Source organism: Mauremys reevesii, linkage group 10 (genome assembly GCF_016161935.1).
Source record: "Mauremys reevesii isolate NIE-2019 linkage group 10, ASM1616193v1, whole genome shotgun sequence".
NCBI classification, from domain to species: Eukaryota; Metazoa; Chordata; order Testudines; family Geoemydidae; genus Mauremys; species Mauremys reevesii.
The window spans coordinates 49,783,026-49,796,111 of record NC_052632.1 but is presented as its reverse complement, the minus strand read 5'-3'; the positions used below and the strand labels follow the sequence as shown (position 1 = coordinate 49,796,111).

The 13,086-nt window shown below is 48.0% G+C and overlaps 1 protein-coding gene across 5 annotated transcripts in view; it reads left to right on the top strand.

Annotated features, from left to right (window-relative positions):
• The first annotated feature begins 2,506 nt into the window (after positions 1-2,506).
• The window catches only part of LOC120373766 (ankyrin repeat and fibronectin type-III domain-containing protein 1-like), a 740,213-nt gene continuing 729,633 nt past the window's right edge, over positions 2,507-13,086 (top strand). For all 5 annotated transcript variants that reach the window (XM_039492609.1, XM_039492602.1, XM_039492608.1 and 2 more), the window contains exon 1: positions 2,507-2,670. The gene's annotated coding sequence lies outside the window, so the exon portion shown is untranslated. The remainder of the gene's footprint in view (positions 2,671-13,086) is intronic.

The following is a 13,086-nucleotide window of genomic DNA, read 5'->3' as shown; positions in this document are numbered from 1 at the left end:
CAAGATCTTTTTCCTGACTCGTTGTAGCTAAATTAGCCCCCATCATGTTGTATGTATAGTTGGGGTTATTTTTTCCAATGTGCATTACTTTACATTTATCCACATTAAATTTCATTTGCCATTTTGTTGCCCAATCACTTAGTTTTGTGAGATCTTTTTGAAGTTCTTCACAATCTGCTTTGGTCTTAACTATCTTGAGTAGTTTAGTATCATCTGCAAACTTTGCCACCTCACTGTTTACCCCTTTCTCCAGATCATTTATGAATACATTGAATAGGATTGGTCTTAGGACTGACCCTTGGGGAACACCACTAGTTACCCCTCTCCATTCTGAGAATTTACCATTAATTCCTACCCTTTGTTCCCTGTCCTTTAACCAGTTCTCAATCCATGAAAGGGCCTTTCCTTTTATCCCATGACAGCTTAATTTACGTAAGAGCCTTTGGTGAGGGACCTTGTCAAAGGCTTTCTGGAAATCTAAGTACACTATGTCCACCGGATCCCCCTTGTCCACATGTTTGTTGACCCCTTCAAAGAACTCTAATAGATTAGTAAGACACGATTTCCCTTTACAGAAACCATGTTGACTATTGCTCAAGAGTTTATGTTTTTCTATGTGTCTGACAATTTTATTCTTTACTATTGTTTCAACTAATTTGCCCGGTACCGACGTTAGACTTGTGTGTGTGTGTGAATTCCCAGATAGCTGTGGGGTAGGAGTGGAATGGGAGTGCCATGGGGTATAGCAGGTGCTGGAGAAACTGGGGTACTGTGAGCTACAGCTGCATGGTATGTGGTTAGCAGCTACAGCTGGCTAGCCAAGAACTGCAGCTATATTCCAGCCAGCAAGTCCAAGTAGTTGAGTGCTGGCCAGCAGGGACTGGGAGTGAGGGAAGAGTGGAGTGCCAGCTATGGCTAAAGAAAAGGTTGAAAAGCAATAGAATGGAAGCACTGCAGTCCTTTGATCCTGCAGGTGTTTAGTGAGGTGTCAGGATCCCCAGATCTTTGAAAACCGCAGTGCTGTGCCTGTGCCCTGACGTACTTCGTATTAGATGCATGTGAGATCACAAACATACAATACTGTGCATGCGAGTGTGTCTATTTTGTGTCTATAAACATACAGTACATAAACTCAGCCACTTGTATATGTCTTAGCATAATATTTTATATGATTTAAAAGTAACATTTAACTTAGTACATCTCTCGTTTTCTTTCTTTCCCTCCTGCTCTATTAAATACAAAAGTTGACACTGAGGTTACAATTGTAAACACTCAAAAGCTGGGAAATGCAAAAACAAAGGTTCTCACACACAGGGCCGGCCTTAGGGACAGGCAATGTAGGCGACCACCCAGGGCGCCGTGGTAAAGAGGCAAGGAGATGGGTGGGCCTGTGATGCGAGGCAGCAAATCCTCACTCAGCACCTTTTTCCCAGCAATGGCTCTTGATCCCACAGCTTCCTCAACCCCACACCGACTCTCCAAAAGCCCCTTCAGTGACCCTTACCCGCAGCAAGTCTTCCCCTAACAACATGCAGTGACCCTTTCACCCCTCAGTGGCTCTTGGACCCACCTCCCAGTGACCTACCCGGCTACCCCCCTTAGTGGCTCTTGGCCCCACACCCCCATGACCTGCTCCTCTCAGTGGCTCTTGGCCCCCCAGCAATGACAAGCCCCAACCACCAAGTGACCGGTTCCCCTCAGTGGCTGTTGACCCACCCCCCAGTGGTTCTTGGCCCGCTCCCCCAGTGGCCTGCCCCCTTCAGTGGCTCTTGGCCTCACCATCCCATGACCTGCCCCCGCTCAGTGGCTCTTGGCCCCACACCCCAGTGACCTGACTCCCTCAGCAGCTGTAGGCCCCAACCCTCCCATGACCTGCCTTTCTCTGCAGCTCTTGGCCCCCTCCATGACTTCCCTTCCTCAGTGGATGTTGGCCCCAGTCCCCCAGTGACTGCCCCCCCTCAGTGGCTCCTGCCCCCTCAGTGACCATCCCCCCTCAGCAGCTCTTGGCTCCCCTCCAGTGGTCTTGGCCTCCCCATGACGTGCCCCCCTCACTGACTCTTGGTCCCCACGACTGGTCCCCCTCAGTGGTTCTTGGCCTCACCCACAGGGTGATCTGTCCCCCTCACTGGCTCTTGCCTCCCTCCGATGACCTGCTCCACTGAGTGGCTCTTAGCCCCATCTCCCAATGACCAACCCCCCTGAGTAGCTCCCCCGCCCCGTGACCGCCCCCCCCCCCCCGCCAGCGGCTCTTGCCCGCACCCCGTGACCTGCCCCACTCAGTGGCTCTTTCCTCCATGACCGGTCCCATTCAGCGGCTGTTGACTTCACTCCCCCAGTGACCGGCCTCCCCAGCGCTCTTGGCCCCACCTTCCTCAGTGACCGGCCCCCTCAGCGGCTCCTGGCCCCACCTCCCCGTAACCGGCTCCCCTCACTGGCTCTTGGCTCTCCAGTGACCTGCCCCTCAGGCCCGTCTCAGGCTGCCCGCAGCGGCACCCCTCTGCTCGCCGCTCGCAGGGGAGGGACTGGGCGGGGCGGCCCAGCTCTCGCTGCCCGCGCTGCTGGAGAGAGGCCGGGCCATGGAGACAGCCGCCGTGTGTCCTGCGGGAGCCTGCAGCGTCCCCGCCTCCTGCCCCGGGCTGCGCCTGCCCCCGACTTTTCTCCGTACTCCGGGTAAGGGGCTGCTGGTCCCCCGAGGGCAGTGAGTTCCTCCCCGCGGGTGCAAGGGCGCAGGCAGGGAGCGAATGTGTGGGGCAGAGGAGACATACGGAGGTGGGTGCAGGGGGCGCTGGGCAGGGGTCATCAGTGAGGGGCTGGGTGAAAGGGGGAGGGTGTTGCATGGGGCTGGGCCATTGGGGGTGGCTTCACGGGAGTGGGCAGTGCGGGGTGGCCGTGTGGCGTGGGTAGCCCGGGCACCTCCCGGGGGCGGGCAGCGAAGGAGCCCCGCAGGTGCGTGCGTGGCTGGGTAAGCACTGCCAGGATATGCCTTTGGGGGGCGGAGTAGTTCGCTCTGGGACCCCCTACCCCTCCAGCCCGGCGCGGGAGAGTTCAGAAGCCTGCAGCCAAGGAGCCCCAGGAAGCGGGCCGGGGAGGAGAAGGGAGAGCCTGGGGCAGTGTTTCCGATCCCTGCCGGGTCTGTGCCTGGCCCGGCTGAGGCAGCTTCTGCAGAGCCAGCCTCTGCTTCCTCCTCCTGCTGCCGCTAACGCATCCTCACCGGAGCTCAGCCGGCGGCCGCAGCCCAGAGTCGCCCGGCGTAGGGCTTTACTCCGTCGGGCTAAGCCCGGCTTGGCTCTGCGGACGTGTTAGCTCCTTGGAAATCCCGTAGCGCTCTCCGTGCTGTGCGTGTGCCGGGTTGTGCTGCAGAGAGACAGACCTAGGCAGGGCAATTGCTGCTTGATCCCTCGGAAACAAGGGGGATGGATTCGCCCTGGCCCCGTTGCTTCCCAGGCAGTTACCCCAGGGACGAATGTGACCACTGGCTCTGGAGACCCAGTGCAGATAGGGGCGCCAAGCCTGCATGCACTTGGTTTTGCATCAAGTCTGTGCTTTGCAAGGGTTCTTGTGGAAGGACAGGTTTCCTGCTTCCCAGCCCAGACTATGCGGTGGGGGAACAACCCGTTCGCTAGGCAGCGGAACAAGTGAGCAAGGCTGTCTGCTTTAATGAGGAACAGGGAGGGAGGCGTTGGCAGAATTTTACAGCATGTTTTTTAAAAACCATTTCTGACTCTTTTTTTGGGGGCGGGGGAGAGAAGATGGGCACATGCCTCCAACAGCAACAGGAAGAGTTGGAGAGGGAGAGCGGCAGAAGGAATTTCCAAACTCTTCTGCACCTGAAGTGCTAATGTGGATTCCCTGATTCTCAATCCAAAAACAGATTCCTCTGGTCGTGGTACAGTGATTTAGTGTTTCATTGCTGTGGCATCCATTTTTTTATTTTGATTTTTTTTCAAACCGTGGTACACGTATTTCAATAGGCCATGCCTTGCAAAATATCTTCTGATTTTGGAACAGACTTTTCCTCTTACACTTGGACTAGCTAATTGGATAGCAAAATGCTAACTGCAGGGGTAGGATTACTTAATGCTCTTGTAATGCTGTTTTGCTGTTCAATTTAAGCCCTTTTGCATGAAAAGAATCTGCCTTGAAATAGCTTCTCACCCCATCGTTCCCCCCCCGTAGGAGTGAAGGCAAGCCCCACAAATCCCTCTGTGTAGAAGTCATGGTGCAGACTGTGCAGTGAGTTTATTCCTTGAAAGGCCTAGCAAGAATAAAGCTGTTCATTTTAAGAAAGGTTTCATTGTCAATGTAACTAAAATTGGCTTCACAGCAGATTTGTTCATTTGAATGGCTTATTCAAGAGGTCCTTGATAATTACAATGCATTGTTTAGCAAACTGGAGTTTTTATTCATCTGACAGGTTAATTCCATCATTGGGGCTTAATTTTTTAAAAAAAGGATTTCCCTATAAAATGCAAGTTCTGGTGAGGAGACAGCTGTGCAGTAAATGTTTGCTTCCAGCAGGCTGCTTTCTCCTTCTTGTGAGTAGGTGTGATATATTTTTTCTGGGTGTCTTGTGTGGAGGGGAATTGCGGATCGTAGGGTGATAAAAAGTTTACCCTCTATCCCAGTGTGATGAAACGTTTAGTTCTGTCTGGTTCCTGTGCTGGCCTTATGCTTTTTAATTTGAAGTTGGATTGTTTTCAGGGCCTGTCTGAGAGGGGCAGCCAGCAGAAGTTCTCAGACAGGTGGCATTGAAACTTAGCCAGTCAAAACCACAGAAGCGGCTTTCCTAGTAGTAGAATGTGTTTAGCCATTCTGTTAAAGAGGCTGATTCTTGGATTTAGTCAAGAAGATCTTATGCATCTTTCAAAAAGAGGGAGCAGAGAATTCTTAGAGCTTTGTTCCTTTAGGCTCTGATTCAATAAGGTATTTAAACACATGCTTAATTTCAAGCACATGAGAAATCCCACTGGCATCAGTGCTTGGAGTTAGGAATCTTCTTCAGTACAATGGGGCGCTAAAGGAACAATCAGTTATTTTGCAACCTCTGCTCCTATTCATGCCAGTCCTGTATACTGTGTAATTCAACATTTCTATTCTCTTGTCTGCAGCATCTGGAAAAGAAACATTGTTCAAGTTCTACAGAACCTTTATCATGACAGGAAGGGATTATCTCATCCTTTTCCCTCTCCTTTTCAAACTATCTTCATCTCCGGGTGAAAATTACTGCATTTAGGTAAGGAGGGAATTCTTTTTCTCTCCTCCCCCTCTGTATTGTAAATATTTTTACTTCTTTCGAACTCGTAACCCTAGAAATGATCAACGTGACTGAGGAACATAGCCTTGTATGGTTTAATCCTGGGTTTCCCCTAGTTATATCACACCCACTTTTTCTGCTTGGAGAATATTTTTCCTGTACTCTGCACTTCTATAAAGTTTTTATTACCATGTTTAAGAAACTTGGAACTTGCTGAGTAGCCTCCCTTCTGTCCCCAACCTGCTTCAAATGGTGGATCTGTCACTGAGTCAAGTCTTTCTCCCCATAGAGCCAGAGATGGGTCTAGCTATGGCTTTTGCCCAGCCAGCATGGGTAACTGCAAAGAAGCTCTTGCCAAGAACATTCTTGGGTAACGTATTTGAAAAGTTTGTGGGCATGTGTTTGTGCCTAGTTGGCGTTCCGAGGGCGTGACATTTTCCATTGCATCCATAGGGAGCAACCCTCCCCCCCAGTCTCTTTTCTTGTAACCACCAAGAGGCAGCCAAACATTCCCCAAAAGTATGAAACTTGCAGCATTGGGTATGTCCAGATAGTGCTGCAGAGTGTCTGCACAGGTGGAGAAGCTATCACTTGCACATCAGTAAAAGCCACTAGGATGAAACCATTCAGGGAATGGGCTATATGGTTTAGCTGAGGATAACAAATCTTGAGGGAGAAACAGGAGCTTCTGTAGGAAAAGCGATGTGACACCCCCCCCCCCCATGTATTTTCCCAGAGAGAAGAGTTTCCTCACATATAAAGTAACTAGCGTCCCCGTGCTGTGCAAATAATAATAGCTTCCTCAAACAAAAAATGCCAGCTGATGTTGGTAGGGAGGAACAAACGGTATTTTCAATATTCAGTCATGTGAAAAATCATGGGACTGTTAGTGTTTTGTGTATCCCTCAGGGATGATTAAATCAATAGCTAGAAGATATCCCTGGCATAACAGTTGTTGAGGCAATCAGTATTTTTAATTAGAAACCCTTTCCTTCCAGTGATTTATAATCTGAGGAATAAATTCACGTTATAAGCTTTAACAATTTAATTTTAAAGCGTCTAGTTATTGTCAATTGTGGAAGCGCTGCAATTTTTTTTATAGGTGTCCGCCTTCCAGCATCATTCATGTTATGGATTGCTGTAGCATACTGCAAGGTATTGAATGGACACCAGCTCTGTAATACTCTGTATTTTTTTTACATGGAGAAGGGAATATTTATCCACTGTTCTGTAACAGATCAAGAGGATCCATAACAGGTTTATATATATAAATGTGGATGGGGGGCAGGTGGATGGGGATACATCACTTCTAATAGAAAACTAATAAAAAATTAAATGGACAATGGCTTTTAATGGAGCTGGCTGAGAGAGCCAGGGCACAATGAGGTCTAGAATTGTTGCTGGTGGGTTGCCCGGCTGAAGACCTGGAATCTCAAGTGTTATGGCAGCCCCCTGTTAGCTTTCATTTGGCAGATGGTTTAAACATTAATTTTTCAGGGGTGGGATCCCCTTTCATGTTTGTTTTCCTTTCCCTTTTTAAAGACAATAGCACATGTATCATGGGCATTTAACTAATATCAAAATGAGTTTAATTTGCCAAGGTGGGTAGAAGCTAGGTGGGATTCAGTGTTCGGGGATGTTGTTTCCACTGCATCACATTTCATATCTGTTTGCGTCTTTGCTGATACTCTCTTCTAACTTTTTCTGATCCCTCCCCATCCTCAGGTGATAGGGTTTTCCCAGCCCCACGAGCTGCTCTCTAGCTGTACACCTTGTAGTATATCTTTCCCTTGGCCTAGAGGTTGTGTGTGTGTGAAATATGAATTCTTGGGGCAGTGCAGGAGGGGTGGGGGAAGAAGGTCAGAGATGCACTTAGCTATGCCTCATCCTCCTTATGCATAGAAACCACCTCTTGTATACAAGCCTCAGGTCACCAGGAATGCTCCAGTCATCCAAGCAGGGCTGAATGGGTGTTACTTTTAGAGCTGGCTTAATACTACTTTTTATGAGACGTTGAGATCATCTTGAAACTGCATAAATTTCCCCATTTAACTGTCATGTGAAGATGAAAGCACTTGGCTCTTAGAGAAGGAATCACAAGTCAGATGTGTCCATAATACTGCAGGGCTTGAAAAAATTAACAGATGCCTTCTAGCTGAGGGGGAGGGTCCCCAGCCTTATCTGAGGGCACAGTTTCGTGTCATGTTTTCTGCTGAGAGCTTTCCTGAACAGCAGTAGCAGCATGAAATAGATGTGATTCTTGACAGTTTCACTGCTGTTCTAGGGTTCTCCCTGATATCAATGAAACTGATAGCTGTCATGGTCAGTTTCATTTTTGCTGCTGGACAAAGCTAGGAGCAGCAGCAGAGGCAGTGAAGCTGGGAAGACAGTTGCAGACTTGGGAAGACAGAGTTGCATCAGCTTCCATTCTCTTCACATTGCTAATTTCCCGCACTCAAATAAAATGGCTAAAAACATTTTTTTGAAATGAAAGCTTATATTTTGCGACAATTGATGCCTTAGTTCCCTTTGTTCACCTGCAAAAGCTTCTTATTTGGGAATTGGATTTTTCAGGCCCTGAAACTAAATTACACTAAATAGTCCTGGTGGAGCCTATTTATGTGAAACAAAACTCTATGCTCCTCAGACTTAGTACCTCTGTTTCAGAGTGAACATATGATGGATCTGGATGGCAGGTTTGAGAGAGAAATTAATAGTTTTTAAGGACTGTGCTTTTGCTCAGGTGATAATTTTAGGCCCAGAGAGAGAGGTGGCAATGGGCTATTGTCCTTACTGAGCTCTTGTGGAAAGACTTAACAGTGGTAATTGAAAAGCAACTTGATGAAAAATGAAATTCTTAAAACTAAGAACAAAAGGAAGGCCAGCTGATTGAGACCCTGCTAAAATTCAGGTGTGGGTTTGAAAAATCCTATAGCATTCCCAAAGCTGACCACAAGTGCAACTCCCATTGATGCAAGTGTTCAGCATGGGACCTGAGGGCAGTAAATGACTCTTGGTGTGCAATTTAAAAGGATGCAATTTAAAAGGACAAATTATTTTCCTGTGTCCCTTTTCTCTTTCCCCCATTTATGAGGGTTGCTTCCGACTCATCTGACTTAGCCTATTATTGAATCACCTCATGCCCCCTCTGCTCTGCCTACTTTAACCTTTAAAGAATGTAGTTGCATGAATGTCCTTCCATTACTGGGTGCTCGAAGGTCATTGCAGTGAAGTATCTGAAAAAGAGAATGGGAAAACTATTGACTTTATTGGTGGTCACGAGGTAAGGTTACCCCATCCTTCCATACAATTCCTAGTTCTCTGTACCGTGACATTATATAGCTTCCATTTCATAGAATGATAGAAGGTTAGGATTGAAAGAGACCTCAGGAAGTCATCTCGTCCAACCCCCTGCTCAAAGCAGGACCAACCCCAACTAAATCATTCCAGCCAGGGCTTTGTCAAGCCAGGCCTTAAAAACCTCTAAGGATGGAGACTCCACCACCTCCCTAGGTAACTCATTCCAGTGCTTCACCACCCTCCTAGTGAAATAGTTTTTCCTAATATCCAACCTAGACCTCCCCGACTGCAACTTGAGACCATTGCTTCTTGTTCTGTCATCTGCCACCACTGAGAACAGCCTAGCTCCATCCTCTTTGGAACCCCCCTTGAGGTAGTTGAAGGCTGCTATCAAATCCCCCCTCACTCTTCTCTTCTGCAGACTAAATAATCTGAGTTCCCTCAGCCTCTCCTCATAAGTTATGTGCCCCAGCCCTCTGATCATTTTCATTGCCCTCCGCTGGACTCTCTCCAATTTGTCCACATCCTTTCTGTAGCGGGGGGTGCAAAACTGTATGCAATACAATTTGTCCTCCCCAACACTCCTGGTCCCTGCTCTAGCAACCAATATAAGAGCTTCTGATATCCAAAGCACTCTGTGATGTCTAGCTGAGCTCCAGCTAGCTGCTGCATTTGCCTGCGTAGTTATGGCACTTTTAGTTTCTAGCTCAGTAGTCTGTAAAGTGCTTTGGGGTACATGGAAAGTGTAATATCAAACCCAGTTCTTATTCCATCGTATCTACAGCACACCTCTGGCTGTGACCTGGAGGCACCTTGTGCTCACTGGATGGAATAACTTCATGACTATGGAATGAAGAGTGATCTGCTTGGCAGAGCATCAGAAGCAGCCATCTACACTGTCCCACTGGCGGTAAGACTCCACCGAGTGTCTGTCTGCATTGCATTATCTGTGTAGCACTAAGTGTATGTAAGGCATTTAACACAGGCCTCCAATTAATCCTTCTAGGGTAGTTCTTGGTTCCACTGTTACCAGCTTTGTGCATTACTTTGAGGTTCCTCTTTGGGGGTTGAGGGGTCTGCACTTTTATCAATGTACTGCTTGTGTCACTTGTGTTCTCATATGGAGCTCTACTTCTCCCTGCTGCAAGTTCCCTCCCAATGGAGCTATCCTGCAGGACCTAGGTTCCCCAGGGCTGGGTTCTTCCAGCCCCAGAATCAAACGAACACACACACATATTAACAGAGCGCATCTGAGAGAACCGGGTTAATCAGCACTCCCAAGCTGACCCCTTATATGTCCTTGGACTCAGGAGGTAGGGTCGAGCAGCACTTCCAAGCAGTCACTCTCATGGGCCCTTGGACTCAGAAGGCTGGGTGAAACAGCACCTCCAACCTGTCACTCCCATACGCCCTGGACCCTGCACTGGAATAGAGCATGTCTGAGCAGATTGGGTTGAGCAGCACTTCCAAGCTGCCACCTTCATATGTCCCAGGTTCAGCATGTCTCTATCCTCACTTTCACATTACAATTGTTCTGGTAGTAACCCACTTGATGAGCAAACCCCACAGGGTTTTTGGGCACTGCAGGGATCTTTTAGCTTAGGTATGAGGAGTGTTGCTGCAGAGTGAATGAGGAAACCAAAAAACACCCATGGGGGGGCAGGAGGAAGAGAGAGAGAAGCAACTAGCTTAATTATTAAAGTTATTTATTGCCTGGTAATAAACATAGGGGAGCATATTAAATGTAACTTAAATTGATTATAAAAGTCAGGTTTAGAAAACTATAACTGATCACACAAGTCAGGGTCAGAAGGCTAAACAGGACTTAAGAGAGAGAGAACTGGGTTCTCACCACTCTGTGAAGCTTGAATCGATTGGGGTTCCCAGGTGGTGGTGGTAGCTGAGGGTCCAGAGTGCTGGAGACAGGAAGAGCCCCCAGCATGAAAGATGAAATCCCAGTGGAACTGATACAGATTTTGTATCCAGGTATCAGAATGGTTACTTGAGCATGGGTAGGGGATTTTGTAGAGAAACAACAATGGTTCAAGGGAGAACACTAGATTTGTTTATGTGTAAACAAGGGAGTATATCAAAGTTGTTTTGTTCAGGCTAGACCATGGGAGCTGATCATTCCTGGCAATGGGCAGTGTTCCTTGGAGGGAGCTCACATTGCAATTGGGGAGCTTCACTATTTTGGATACCAATAAAAGATTCATTACTAGAATTGGTCTGATAACTACTGAGCTGGGTGTGGGCAGGTGTGGGTTCATTAACATCTGGAGCAGAAATCCCCCATCATGCAGTGCTTCCCTGCTATTCTGGTCCCAGAATTCCGTGCGGTTCTTGCCTTGGAATTTCTGTTCTCCATTCTATATGCTGATGGAGATGCCTCCTTCTCCCACCTTTGATACAAATGAGGCTAGGGGAGTTTCCTTAATCCTGTCATCCTTATCCCAGTGGTTTAGGTGTTCTCCCACTGCCTTTTCATTGCTTTTTGTAAGTCTTTCTTCTGATACAGATTTGGTTCAAGCAGAGGCTGGGGGCAGGAGTGGGGAGGGAAGGTCTTTGATGAGTCAGACAGGCTGGGTACTGCGCCCTGGTTCCCCAAAAACTCAGAGCTGCTAGGTAACACCACTATTTATGAATGGGGTTCCCTTTTGCCTGCCCCATGCTGATGCATTGATAGAGTTGGAAGGCTACAGTCACACAGTTCCCTCTGGGATTGGGGTCGGTCCAGAACAGCAAACCACCTTCTACTGAAGGTCACTGTGAAGGAAATTTAGGGAGCCAGCATCAAGGTTTATTGATCCTGAAGGGTAGCAAATCTGACTGCTAGTGATTGGCTAGGAATTGTGCTTAGACGTATTTGTCTAGAAGGTGCTACAGAAAGGCAGTGTATTGTTGTTTGTGTTGTGGTAGTGTCCCGGGGCCCCATTGTGCCAGATGCCTTACAGACACAGAATTCATGATCAATTTGTAATATGTCATTTCAAAGGGTGAATGCTTGCGCTCCGAAAGAGATCTGCTCCACATTTGTCCTTCTCTTTCTGAAAATGCATCAATTGTGGGCTTCAGGTGAGCCTGGCCAATTTAGGGTGAGGATAGCATTGGAACCTCCCAGTCACTGTTGCAGGCCTGTCTGCAGTTCCACATAACTAACTTGTACAAAGGATCTGGCCCAATGCTTCTTGCAGTCTGTGAAACTGGGAGGAATGCTGCCTGCACCAGGGAGCTGGGTTGATGTACCAGTCCTATGCTGTATCCTTACAGTGGGGTGTACATCTCCCTAATCCAGTCTCCTGGGAACCTCAGTTGACATGACGTGTTACATATTTTTGAGATTTGGGAAGGTAGAGCCTTCTTTATCAATGGGGACAGTTCATCGCTTAGGAATTGTTACACAGGCATTCCATATGAATTCTGCAAGGCTATTTCTATTGTTTAGAACTACAGGCAGCGTTTGCATGTAACAATGTAGCTAAGGCAAAATTACCATTTTAATCAGGCTAATCCTCTCAAAGGGCCAGAGGAGAAATAGTATAATCTGGAGAGACGTCTCTTTATTTTAGTAATTAGACAGGGATTGTTACCCTGGCACAAATCCTTTACACGTGAGGGGATTTTGACTCCAAGGTATCTGATACTTTTGTATTGTGGCTGTTTTAAAGGGGGAGTATGAGAGCACTGCAGAAATATCAGTCTGGCCTTGCCAGGCCTCTTCTCAGGGTTATTAGCCGTGGTGTGAAAACCTGATGAATTCCTAAATGGGAAATAGCCAATCAGATTTTCAGAGTCTGGTACAATTTTCAAAAATATCTTCTGTGTCAAGAGTCATCTTGTTAATGTCCTGTCTGGTGTTGTCCCCTCCTGCATCCCTGGAAAGCAGTGTGCTGAGTCAGTGAAGAGTTGTGTCATGAAGGCAGCCTCGATTGGTACCCACTTCTAATTCTGAGTGGCTGGAGTCATATCCATTTACTATGAGAACTGCTTTTGGTGAGGAATAGATCCATGTCCCCTAGTTGAAACCACCCCAACACTTTGAGCAGTTTATTCCTGGTTTGCTCAGTGCTTTCTCTGGGCTCAGTGAGAGCACCAGTCCTGGCTGCCTCTCAGAAGTGAAAAGATCAAGAGATGCAGAAGTTGCTTGACATTCTTATAGGGCAGGGATCAGCAACCTTTGGCACGCAGCCCACCAGGGTAAGCTCCTGGGGGGCTGGGCCGGTTTGTTTACCTGCCGCGTCCGCAGGTTCGGCCGATTGCAGCTCCCACTGGCCGATCAAGGCCAATGGGGGCTGCGGGAAGTGGCGAGGGATGTGCTGGCCGCTGCTTCCCGCAGCCCCCATTGGCCTGGAGCAGTGAACCGCCGCCAGTGAGAGCTGAACCTGTGGATGCGGCGGGTAAACAAACCGGCCCGGCCCACCAGGGTAAGCACCCTGGCGTGCCGCGTGCCAAAGGTTACTGATCTCTGTTATAGGGTTATCCTGTAACTAACTAAGCATTAATAGCCCTAACAAAGTCAGTCTAATCTACAC